This window comes from Talpa occidentalis, unplaced genomic scaffold, assembly GCF_014898055.3.
Source record: "Talpa occidentalis isolate TD23 unplaced genomic scaffold, MPIMG_talOcc4v2.1 talOcc4.17, whole genome shotgun sequence".
Taxonomy (NCBI): Eukaryota; Metazoa; Chordata; class Mammalia; order Eulipotyphla; family Talpidae; genus Talpa; species Talpa occidentalis.
The window spans coordinates 31,396,061-31,409,645 of NW_023601754.1; the positions used below are offsets into that span (position 1 = coordinate 31,396,061).

The 13,585-nt window shown below is 36.2% G+C and overlaps 1 pseudogene; it reads right to left on the reverse strand.

Annotated features, from left to right (window-relative positions):
- Positions 1-3,115: 3,115 nt before the first annotated feature.
- On the reverse strand, positions 3,116-3,691 carry LOC119248611 (adenylate kinase 4, mitochondrial-like; annotated as a pseudogene).
- Positions 3,692-13,585: the final 9,894 nt, after the last annotated feature.

A 13,585-nucleotide genomic window follows, 5' to 3' on the forward strand; every position in this document is an offset into this window, starting at 1 on the left:
ATTGTATGACAGATCTGACCAGTTCTAAATACTGTCTCTAAATTCATCGCTATATACTGATAGTGGAGTTTCCATGCTAGCTCCTTCCTTGTTCTCTATTCTTGCCTCTTCCAAAGAAATCCAGAATGATCTGAAGGCTCCTTAAAACTCACCAATGTCGGGGCCTTCCTGGTGGCATACGGGGTTAAGATGCAGCACTTTGAAGCTATCCGAAGCCACTGCAACATGAGTTCTATCCCAGCCAGGGAGCCGACCCACGTGGCACAACAGACCTCTCCTGTCTTGCCCCCTGCTCCCCTCAGCAGTGTATTTCAGTGAATCCACCTGTTCTGATCTCCTCTGTCTCTGGTGAATCCTCTCACCCCCCACCCCTCTGGCCTGTACCCCAGTTCTTGTATGCATAAATAAATATACCTTAAAAAAATCGCCCATGTCTTCTGATAGCAAAGGAATTACAAAATAGTTACAAAATAATCTAAATTCTTACCATGGTATAGCAAAGCCTGACCAGATGTTGAGCAGTTCCATGTCCTCTTTAGAAGAATTCTGTTTTTAATTTTATTTCTTTATTTATATTTTACAATCATCATCTAACATCATAAAGCCATATTGACATTTTGATTAGAATTTCATTGCACTTGTGGGATTGATTTTGTAAAATAGACATCATTATATTATCTTCCTGTTCATAGTCATAGAATTACTTTCTCATTTATTTAGGTCTTTTATGGCTTAGAGCACTGTGGTTTTAAAACATGCTTGACATATTCCTTGACTCTCTTGTCATAAGTGTACCCAGGCATGATGTTCTGATTACCTTGGGGGATAGAACATGGAGGGCACAGGTGTGACTTCCAAGGACAGATGATGAACATCCACGAACCTTCTGTCTCTTGATGCCTGTCCGGATGTGGCCTCTGGACTTTGAGCTATTAGGTAAAGTCCAGTTACTCTTAACCTTTGTGATGGAAATACAACTTGGTGTGATTGTGTGGAGACAGAATTGCCTACAGACTCTCAGTCATTCCAGCTCACGCTGTTGAGTTTTCCCAGGTCAAGTGCCAGAAAAGTAAGAAAACCCTTATATAATCCCAGCCCCAGCTCTCAATGTACATTCTTGATAGCTCTTATCACAACTGAAATGATCAAATTTCTCTATCAGGTCACACTTTGCTTTATTTTAGTGTACAGAAGATTTGCTTAACTACTTCACAGTTATGTGCCCAGCAGCAAGAAAAACATGTAATACTGTATAGTTTATGCTAAAATATATATATAAATATAGAACTGATAAAGAGGTGTCATTATCCAAATTATAGTAATGTTTTATATGTAATTGTATTTAAATTGCTGTTGATAATATGTAGAACATAAACACAAAATGTATAAACACATGAATAAATAATGCAATGACATAATAATATATGTCATAATATAATAATGTCATGACATAATGTTATAATGACATAATAATAATATAATGACATAATAATATATGTATGGATTAACACTCTGTATTACTTTGCTAGGGCCACTATAAAAAAAGTATCACAAACTGTTGGCTTAAACAATAAAAACATAATATAAAAAAATATTCATTCACTGGTTTATTCCTTTTTTTTCTTTCATTACTTTTGGAAGCTAGAAATCAAGCTATTGACAAGGTTGTTTCTTTGAAGCTCTGTGAGAGATGGATCTGTTCCTGGTCTCTTGTTTATACATATCCATCTTCTTGTCCACATAGTATTCTCCCCTAGGTCTTTGTGTTCAAATCCTTCCCTCCTTTTTTATTTCAGGTAAGCCATTAGTGATAGTTTGTTCATAATATATTAGGTTGTCAGAAAAGTCATGATATATTTTTCTAGCAAAAATGCATCATGACTTTTCTGACAAGCCAATGTTACAATGAATGACAAAATAGTATTTAGCTAAACTTTTAGACTTAACGACCACCCTAATAACTTGTTTTCCCATAATAGTAAAGCTGTCAGACTAGGCATAGTTAGTACAACATTTCCCTCAAGCCCAAATGCTCCATTCCCTTTACCAGCTGTTGATAATATGCTTGGGTCACTGACAGGAGATAACCACTGTCATCATCAATATTTAGCAGCATTTCCAAAACATTATTTTTTATCTTGAATAAAAAGCAAATTTTAGCTTTTATTTGAGTTCAACAATTCTATACAGTCTTATTACTTCTATGCATAAAATATGACATTTTAACATTTATATATGTGAACATTTCCCAATTTTCATTTTTGAGTATGACTAAAGGATATCAAGGATTTTATTTTCCACAATTAAATAGAATAGAAATAAAAAAGGAGCAGGGTCAACCATGCCTCACACCAGCAGTTAAGACCTTCCACAAGAATCAGTTCCTGGTACATGAAGAGATCCAGTATTATACCTTCGCTCTCAGCTCCTTTCAGAAATAACTACATTATTTAATAGCTTAGGAAGGGAAAAAGATATAAAAAAATACAGTCCACAAGTCCAAGTCTTTCATTCCAGGATGTCTCAAAAGGAAAGAATTGGTGGAATGTGGATGTAGAAAAGAAAGTATCACTCCTAACAGGAAAAATGAATTGTGGACACAGCCACTCATGGCCAGAGAAGGGACCTCTGGGAATAACTAGCTTCAATCTCAAGGTCACCAGGAGAACACAGACTGGAGAACCTGGGACAAGCCCAAGCTACTGCCTTTAGTTTCTCAACTTTCTGGTGCTGAGTTTCCAGTCTTTGGGGGATGCTGAGAATCGGATACCACTACCATCCCACACAAAAAGGCTACCCTGGTGGTAAAAAGGTGGTCAAAAACCAGCTAGAACTTGGGCTATAGACATCTTTTGATATCAGCTAGTAGTTGCTTTCCTGTGAAGGGCCTGAGACACATGCAGAAATCTTAAACATATGTAGGTGGTCATTTTTTGAAAGACAGAGAAAAGCCTCTTTATCAAATCTTTGTACTCATTTGCTTTTATGTCAGTCACCACTTAAACTAGGAAAGACAACTGCAAGCTATTGTAGCTAGCTTCGAATGGGCCTCAGCACCAATACTCCTTATATAATTGAATCAGCGGCATCTTCCTGGTATTCCCACTAGGCAGGCTCAGTACACTTCTTTGGACCAAATAGGCTGATCTTGTTTTGAGAGAAATGTGTAAACATAGTGCCAGATTTTGTTGGTCTCCACACTAGAAACTTAATGGGCCACTCCTTGGCTCTTGTATAATACCATGACTGGCTTTACCACATCCTTGCGCGCAGTCTTAATCTGGCAGCAGTCTTAATTTGGCTGATTCAGGATTATCATTCGCCTGCTGAATTAATGGTTCACTGGTGATGTTATCAATCCCACGCATGTGAGGTGGGTTGAAGTCCAGATTATAAGATCTGGAGGATGAATTCAGCATCAAGACAATCTTTGAGCATTTCAAATGGAATGTTCAAAGTGATACTACATCCAAGGTACAGATTTTGTCAGGGTTGCATTCTGAACTAAGGTCCTAGGAAAATCATCAACTAGCCAGTGCTGGCCACTCCAGTTTTCTATCTCTGACTTCATCAGGCCTGTAATCACCTGGTCTGGAACCAAAAAGCCTTTTTTTATTTACTGCTTGGCCATATCACCAGCTTCCCTCTGAAGCTTGATGTTCTCCTGCAAGAAGGGGCTACTGGGAAGATGCTGGAGGCTTAAGTTCTGGGTGATCATCTGGTACATACCAAGACTGGACAGCAAAGAATGACACTGCGGGCACGCGTTTGGAAGCCATAGTCTTCACAAGGAGTGGGTTGCCCCCGGAAAGGCCAAGGAACTTTGTTTCGGCCACCCTGGACCTGGCACCCTTCCAAATTTCCACTTTTTATGTTGGATAATAGACTTTATCTCTAGATAAGTCACATTCTGAGGTACTGAGGTTAAGACTTTAACACATGAATTTGGGGAGGGGTGGGTACAAGTGAACCGCTAACATTACACACTATGTAGCAAAGGAAAAAAAAATGTGGCTGGTCTCATCAAGTGTCTATCTTTTGAACCATGTGCCTCAATGATTAAATACGTGTTCTCAAAGTTAATATATATTACAAAGACACAAATACTGTCTAGAGATAAACAATACTTCCATTGATATTTATCTCAAATCATGGACACAATTGTTTCAGGCATTACATATAATAGAATAATCTGTATCATTTGCAGTCAGCGTTTCTCTTAGTTGATGCAGGCTTGTCTGTAATTGAGCAGCAGTATTAAATTCACCTTACAGATTTTTCTTAACTTCTTAAAGGCTTTGAATGAAGGCATACTCACACTCTTTAGTCTGTGATATCAGCCTTCATCACATACTTCTTAGTGGACATATGCCTGGATTTATGGAATGCACCTTAAGCTTTGTAACTATTCCCACCTCTGTCAATGGGGAGGAGAGGTATTCTTTTTTTTTTAACGATTAATTTATTATGCATACAAGAATTGGGGTATAGGTCAGAGGTGCAGGGGGTGAGAGGACTCAACAAAGACAGAGTGGGAAGCAGAAAAGTCAGATCTCCTGAAATACACTGCTGAGGGGAACAGTGCGTGAAACAGGAGAGGTCTGCTGCACCATATGTAGTTTACTTCCTGGCCAGGGATCAAACTCAGGCTGCAGTGCCTGGGATAGCTTGATAGCTTTGAGACTTTAACCCCTGCACACCAGGGAGGCCCAGGAGCAGTATTATTTCAAGTACAAGCTTAAGCCCATAATTTGCTTCAGGTAGGTGGCAACATGAGCTCACCTATAGATTTGATTTTTAGGCAACTTCTTCATTTTTATTTCTAAAAGCAGTCTTTCCTTATCAATTTCTTTTTTAATTGTGCTTTAGGATTTAGGTTAGGAATGCACTGTGCATAAGTGCTGTACAAACACTGAAACATGTGGTCTCACTAATATGAGAAAAACGTGAAAGTGTATTTGAAATAAGAAATGTACCAAGAAATTCACAACATATTATTTCTTTGATTATGCAACATCAGAATGGAAATATCTTTACAAGCATTGCAGTAAAACAGAATGCAATGATTTTAGCTAATTTTGTCATCATCTGAAGGTACTTGAGACGTGACTCTCTGCCACTTTTGTCAATGATGAGATGAGCTGTCGATCATAATATCCAAACCAGAAACTTTCAAGGCATTACTGAATAAAATGTTATCTCTGGGGGTGAACAGAATTTTCTTCAACTGAAAAATTGCCATGAGGAGTCCTGATTTGCATTCAGTTTGATGCTTCTTTTCCCCTGACCCTGAAATATTGATAATAAATTTATTTTTTTAAATTTTTCTCAACTTCATTATAAATCCAACTTCCTAGTAGAGCCATATGTTCACAGAACTCTGCTAGGTTTGGAATTATAAAGACTTAAGTGGTTGCATTCAATCAAGAGGACATATACACAAAAAATTCTATCTTTTTTAAAGTAAAATAAAATGCCTTTTATATGAAATGATTATAATTGGAACTAAGAGTTGCCATGGATTTCAGGACAGTAATCGCTCATGTATTCAAATAAACATTCTAACTTCAGATAGTTGATTTGAAATCTTAATTGAATATGAACTGTAGTATTAGCTAGTGGCAAAGTTTATGATGCAGATTTATTGTCACTCATTAAAAATATTTGCATTGTAAAAGATCAAAAAGCATAAAGGCTTACTTTGCAAATGTTCTTTCAGAAGCATATGCTTTCAATATTGTGAACTGTTTTTTTTTTTTTTTGCAGAGAAGTATATGCTAATGATGTTTCTTTATAGATTTAAAATAGTTCAACAGCATTTTGAAACAAATGTCTTACAAAAGTCATCTGTTGCTACCATGTCTAAGATACCTCTATTTTTAAAAATGTTAAAATATCCTGAATAGTCTTTTTCTTTGGGTGAACTATGGCAATTAAGGACATCTTTCTAGATAGCCTTTACGTGTGAAATGGGGAAAGTAATGATACAAACTTCTTTGGGTAGGTTGAGGAGTAAATTAATACTTATAGGCAAATACCACAAAGCCTAGAATACAATAAGTGCTTAATACAATTTAATTGCTTTTATGTCATTGTTTATTTTCCAATAACTAAAATTTCATTTTCTAAAAGTAATTTTGTTCAACATTTCAGGCATTAGGGATTTATTTATTAACTGTTTGAACTCCCGTCCTGTATATGTGTGTGTGTACGTGTCTGTATTTTGAGATGCGGATGAAAAGAACTTAGTTCATGAAAGTAATAGGCTACCCAAGTTGGAGATTACAGCCAGCATATGGGCTTTCTTCCTTAAATAATACTATTAGCTAGGTTGGGGCAAAAAAAAAAAAATTAAGAGAATCAAAGGCAGATTTCAACTCAGAGTCAATAGGCAAATATTAAACAAAGAATGAGCCAACATTAGGAATTCAAAGAAATGGAACATTTATGACAAGGAAGATATTATAATATTACATAATAATCCCAAACCTATCATGTGTTGGGCTCCCTAAGAAATAAATGCTAACATGAGGTTTTCCAGCTGAAATGCATCAGGGATGTTCTTTGGTCGACCTTAAGAGAAACAGGGAGGGACTTTATACTTCTTTACCATTACCTGGTCATTGCACAGAATACCCATCAGAAGGTGGATCTCTTCACCTGCGGGCAATTTCAGGGGAGGCTCCAATACAGCAGCTGGTGGAGTGAATGCCTCAGACTTTAGGAGCAGGCATATAACAACATCTTCTACACAATTAACCCAAACTCTGAAGCTTGATTTTATTGCCCTGTAGCTTTCAGGAGAGAAGGGGATCTCTAGAAGTCAGGAAGAGTGTTGGGAGAGATCAAATGCAGTCACCCTTAAAATAACATTTTTCAGGGGCCTCCCTCATGGCACAAGGGGTGAAGTGTTGGCACTATGATGCTATCCACAGTCACTGCAGCATGAGTTCTATTCCCAGCCAGGGAGCTACCCACATGGCACAGTAGACCTCTCCTGTCTCACCTGCTGCTCCCCTCAGGAGTGTATTTCAGTCAATCCACCTGTTCTGCTCCCCACTCTGGTGAGTCCTCTCACCCCCATACCTCTGGCCTGTACCCCAGCTCATGTATGCATAAATAAATAAATCTTAAAAAAATATCATATTTCAGATTTCTTTAAGAAAGTAAAAGTTAAAGCAGAAAACCTGGAAATGGCCAGGTTTCAGAAATTCCCTTTTTGATTTTAGAATCACACAATGATATCAGTATTATGAGAGGAATTTGTCAATAAAGATGTATTAATTAAACTGATCTGAATTATATTTCTTGTGTGCACAGCTGTTTCCAATTACATGATTATAGCTTACACAGCCAACAACTGAAATCATGTTTTTTACCATCTATGGGAGAAAGAAGCACACTGTGTAACTATAAAAATAAGCCCTCATTCTGCAAAAGCATAAAAAGCAGAATGAGGACTACAGACTCTAGCCATTGAGGGAATTCATGCAGAAATATACCCTCTGGCGTGATGCTTACTCTAAATGATATGACTTATCTCAGAGGCCCTTGAGCCAAGCAGATCTTTAAATTAACAATGGGTCAGCTTTAGAAGCATTTGGTTAGGGGAGTGTCAATATAAAACTACATTCTTTATTTTATAGTTTCACAGCTTTCAAGTCAGGTGTTTCTAAATCACTAATGACAATGTCAGTGGGGGCTCCATCATCCTTGCTTTCAGTGATTCTTATGTCTTAGGGACTTAGAGCCAAGGAGAATAACTCTTGAGGCCAAGCAGTCATAAAAGTTCAAAGATTTAGCCCTTAGACTCTCTTTTCAGACAGGATGGGTTTGAATTCTTGTTCCTCCACTTAGTCATTTTGATTGTTAACAATTTATTTAAGGAAATAGAATAATATACATCAAAGTAAGTGTGGTGATGACATGACATAATATATTTTAGACAAATTAGTTAGCAGAGATGCTGTTTCCATCAATTAATTAATTATTGAACACCTCCTATGTTCCAAAAAGTTCAAACTATTTGCATGTACTAATTACATCCTCAAGTCAACTTCATTCAGTGAGAACTATTATTTCCATTTTATGGATGAAGAATTAGATCTTAGAGAAATTGTATAAGTTGCCTACAGTAACTCTGCTAGTAAGTAGAACAGTCAGGAATATTATTTAGTGATAGTTCATAATAAACAGTAGTAGTGACAAGAAATAAATGTTAGGTGCTTTGGTCACCAGTTCTATAATACCGCCAATACTACTGCTACTGAAGTTATTAATATTACATAATGCAAAGGTACAATCTGATTACAGCATCATTTTATAAAATCTAATTATAGCTGAAATGTTGGGTCCTTAAGGTAGTATTTAGCTGATGATCCCAATGTCTACTTTATGATTTCTTTAGTTCTAAGTTATTTTATATTTATCATCTAATTTGTGCTTTAAATCTGCATAATATTACGTGTAGCAAGTATTGCAAGCATTATTCTCTATGTTAAAACACTGAAAAACAATGAAGAAAAAAGGAAGTAGACAGGGAAATTTGGGTAATGGAAGCATTAGAATTAGAACTCTAATCTGATATTTTGTCCACAAAGTTTATTATATTGGAGAAAAAAATAGCAAACTATGTTTCTCCCTCTATTTTTTTCTTTTTACTGAATTACCCTGTTAGGAGAAAGTATTTTATGATATAAAATAGAACCTATATATCAATAGCTATACTGAGCAAGCACTTCACTTTGAGGGTCCTCAGTGTTAAGTTGTCATTGGCCAAAATAGCTGAAGATCAGGAAGAAAGATCTGCAAGATTGTCAATGCATCTTTGTCAAAGCAATCACAGAGCAGTTTAAAATGTGTGACCCAGTTTGAACCACAAGAAAAATCACTTCAAAAATAAATAAATAAAAGCATGCAGGGACTTGCACTTGCCTGATTCTCACATGGGCAACTCTTGATAATGAGTTCCAGGGAGATGATTAGGTCATGAGCCTGGAGCTCTCAAGAATGGGAATAGTGCCTTATAAGAGGCAAGAAAGGCTGCTCTACTGCTCTGTGCCTCACCATGGGAGGATGCAAAATACAAAGAGCATCCTCAAGAGAGACTAAATCTACCAGCACCTTGATCTTGATTTCCCAGCCTCCAGACTGTGAGAAATAATTGCGCTGTTTAAACCACCTTGTTCACCTGTGGTAATGTGTTACAACAGCCGGAACTGACCAAGCAGTAGGTCAAATTGCTTCAATCATTAACTATTTTCTTCATATGTAAATCAAAGAGGTTGAATTTATTGGTCAATTGCATGAGGCCCTCCAGAAGTAATTTTCAAATCATATACTTTTGTTATAAATATAACAAAATATTATTCCTAATATTTTTTCAATATTTTATTTTATATAATTCTTACATCATTTTTCATTTTTGCACAATGTATGCAATTTCATTTTGGTTATATCCCCCGTACAATTGCACCACCCCTTATTTTGACCCTTTATCTTATCTAGGAATAATTTTCTCAATGATATTGTTTGTTTAATAAACCTCAGTTTTTAAGTTCTAGGGTCACAATTCTTCTACATCTAGGTGTACCATTGTTTGCTTATTTTTTCCCTCTATTGGTTCATCATTATAATCACTTTTTTTAACATCAAACTCAATTCAATACTGTCAAGGGAATACAAATGTAATACTTGATCAAAATAGAAGCATATCCATATCATTGCTTAACTCAAGTCAAATTACTTATTTGCTTAGGGATGTGAAAGTAAATTTTATTCTTTTTATAAGAAAACACTGACAAATATCATAGTATTTAGAGATTCATTTACAAAACATTAGAAGTTTCTCATTGGCTAATTGATGGAAATGGAAAAAAGGAAAAAAATCAAAAATTTTTGTTTGTTTGTTTAACAATGAGTGTTTAGGGGACATCACTAAGTGTAGGAAATTCTAAGTTCCTTACCCAGGAAATATTTGCCAAATGTTCTGCCAGACAAACAAGTGCAGTTGCTTCAATTCACAGCTGAGTCATGAATTCAAGGAACTTAAACATTATGGACTAGGCGAGAAGGCACAACCGAGCAAGACTGAAAATTAAGTTCCTGTGGAGTTTGAGTGAAGTCCATACCCAGCCAAACTAGTTTCTCTTTTCCCATCTACTTGGCCATAAATCCTGAGTGTATTTCTCTTACTCCAGATTAATTTTATTTTTTTGACTCAATATATATTTTTTCACTTATTTATTTAGTGTTGAACATTTTTTTAATGTCTTTTCATCTTTACCATCCCATTTTTTTCATCCATTCTTCTTCACAGAAATGATAACTGGAATTTTCTGACCTATTTATTCAGATGTGTACTTATTTTCTTTTTCTCTCACTTAAAATGTTTGCTCCACAGGGAATAGCCTTGTCTGTTTTGTTCACAGCTGGATCAGTGTTATGCGGGAGCTGCCTTGCTAAAACTCCCAGACTTTCAGGAATTGTATGAGCTGGTTTACGTCATGCCAGTAGTTTGACATTAGTCATATTAGAGGTATCTAGACATCCAGAATGAGCAAAGTTTTATATTATCTGCACACCAGTGGCTGTGTCCCAGATCCTGGAAACAAACAAGCTTGTAATGTTGATGTTTGTTGATTGAATAAAATGAGTACCTATATGAATAGTTTCTTCTGTAACTGTGAAATATTGACAACAAAGTCTAGATGGACCTTTTGTTTTTTAAAGATTTATTTATTTATGTATATAAGAGCTGGGGTGCAGGCCAGAGGTATGGGGGGTGAGAGGATTCACCACAGGCAGAGTGGGGAGCATAATAGGCATATCTACTGAAATACACTGCTAAGGGGAGCAGCGGGCCAGTCAGGAGAGGTCTGCTTTGCCATGTGGGTCACCTCCCTGGCCAGAGATCTAACTCGTGCTGCAGTAGTTATGGTTAGCTTCATAGTACTGCATCTTAACCCCCTGTGCCACCAAGGAGGGCCCCCTTTTTCTTTAAGAAGAGGGCAAACAAGCTGATCTATCTATCTACCTATCTACCTATAAATCAATCAATCAATCAATCATATTCATAATGACAACTCTAGAAGTGTCATGGAAGGTTTCAACCAGAGAAATGACTGGGTTAGATCACTTCTTTCATTAAATAGATCACTGTTGCTCTGCAAAGAAAGGTGAACAAGGCAAGAAATGTTTTGGAAATTATTTGGACAAAAAGAGGTAAGAAAAATAAATAGGTAAAAAACATTAAGTGAAGTAAGTGGATACGAAAGAAAATAATGGAAAATAATGTTGCTAGTATTCAAAAATGTGTAAAATGTAAAAGATGGTAAAAAAAAGAACAACAGATTACACAAAATATATGCAAGTTTCTAAGACAAATTTAGGGAGCAAGGAATAAAGGCAACACTTTTCACTGGGAAGCTATGAATAACAATTGTTAAAATTACAGTGCTAAGATAATGAGTTAATTTTTAACACATGTGTTCTAATGATGGAAGAAGTGTTCATAGAGTAATATTTGTCACAAAATATCTGCACTATCTTGAATAGAAATTTCAGAAGTCAGACATAAAACTGAGCGTCCTTCCTTTTTGCCATTCTATATTGTATTTTTTTGCCAGAAGTCTGGAATATATCAAACTTGTATGCATTTTAACCAAATTGGGGTGATCTCAGTTTTTCCAATATTCCCTGAAAATACCTAGAAATTTCTCCAAATTAGAGTTCTAGACAATCAGTCTTGCATACACCTTAATTTAACCAAGTGGAGCTCTGAATAGATACCAGTTCCTAATATAAATAATTTGCATGCTCAATGCTTTGAGCTCTGACCTTATTTTGAAACCACAAATATAGTTTTCTTCTTATTTATTTGCAAACACTATCAAAATTTTTCTGAAAAGTAGAATTTTTGGTATTTGGAAATGCTTTGTTCAGGTATTTTACTACATTTATTTAAGTGTGGCTGGATAATACTTCTTTTGATTTCAGGCACAAATAACTCTGATCTTGCACTCTCCATGGCCCATAAAACTTCTGAACACAGAATAAAGGAAATGGTCATTCATCAAACTACCTAGGGAAAGGGAAGCGATTGCCAAATTACTTCTGCAGACTACATTAACGCTGACTATCCAAATCATGAACTTTTAACTATGTTGCTATTCTTGCATTCAGAGGTCATTTTTATATAATGACCTCCAACTATTTGAAAACTAAATCTTAACCCATGGACTTTGTAGAGGATAGAAGCAGAAAAATTAATACAAAGGCATTTGCTAAAATAAGTACATGCTTTTCTCTTTTCTCTGATAACAGATTTGCTGCTCTGCTTCCCTGAATAAGGTTCCTGAGTTCTGCCCTAGATTTTCACAAACTACACCCCCCTATATATATATAAAACTCTTTATGGCCCGACTATGTGAAAAACAGGAGAGGAATATAGGATTATGATAGGGTATCTCTGGGATTTTTTTTTTTTTCATTAATGCTAGAGGTAATGTGATACAGTGCTTTTGAAATTTAATACTTGCAATACTATATATGAAGGAGTGATAGCTGCAAAAATATCTGTGAAATTCCCAGCAAAGTATATGTGATCAAATATTAATAATATTAATTCATGATAATATTAATAATCATTGTTTTATAAAAAGAATGTATGTTGGGAGTTTAATTCCATACGTCAACGTGACCGGGTCACTGGGTACACAACTACTTCATCAAACATTATTCTGGGTCTACCTAAGAGGGTGAATTTGGATGAGATTAACAATTTGAATCACTATACTGAATAAAGCAGATTGTTCACCTGAATGTGGTGGACCTCATCCAAATCAGTTGAAGGCCTAAATAGAATAAACTGGATGATGTTCTATCGTAAGGAAGAGTAAATCTTCCTGCATGCCTTTCTTTGAGCTGAGACAGCATTTTTTCCACTTTTATTGTTATTAAAGATTGATTTGTATTTATTCATGCATACAAGAACTAGGGTGTAGGCCAGAGGTACAGTGGGGTGAGAGGATTCACCAGGGACAGAGTTGGGAGCAGAACAAGTAGATCCACTGAAATACACTGCTGAGAGAAGCAGTGGGCGGGACAGGAGAGGTCTGCTCTGCCATTTGGGTTACCTCCTTGGCCGGGATCAAACTCATGGCACAGTGGCTGGCGATAGCTTGACAGTGCTGAGACTTAACCCCTGAGCCAGCAGAGAGGCCCTTTTTTTCTACTTTTAAATTCAAACCAAATCACTGGCTCATCCTGGATCTAGAGTCTGTGGGCTTTCAGAGAAGAGTTTACATTATCGACTCTCCTGGTTCTTAGTCTGCTGGATTGAGACTGAAACTACATTCAGGTTGCCTGAATCTCCAGCTTGCCAGCAGCAGGCTTATGACTTGTCAGCCTCCATAATTTCATTATCCAATTCCTTATTAAAAACTCTCTTCCTACATATACATGTATATTCTGTTAGTTCTGTTTCTCTGGTGAACCCTATTACCTTACTACATTACAAGTACTTGACCAAACACCAAAATGTTATAAACATTATTTCTTTAATTCTTAAAATCAGTAGTAAGGT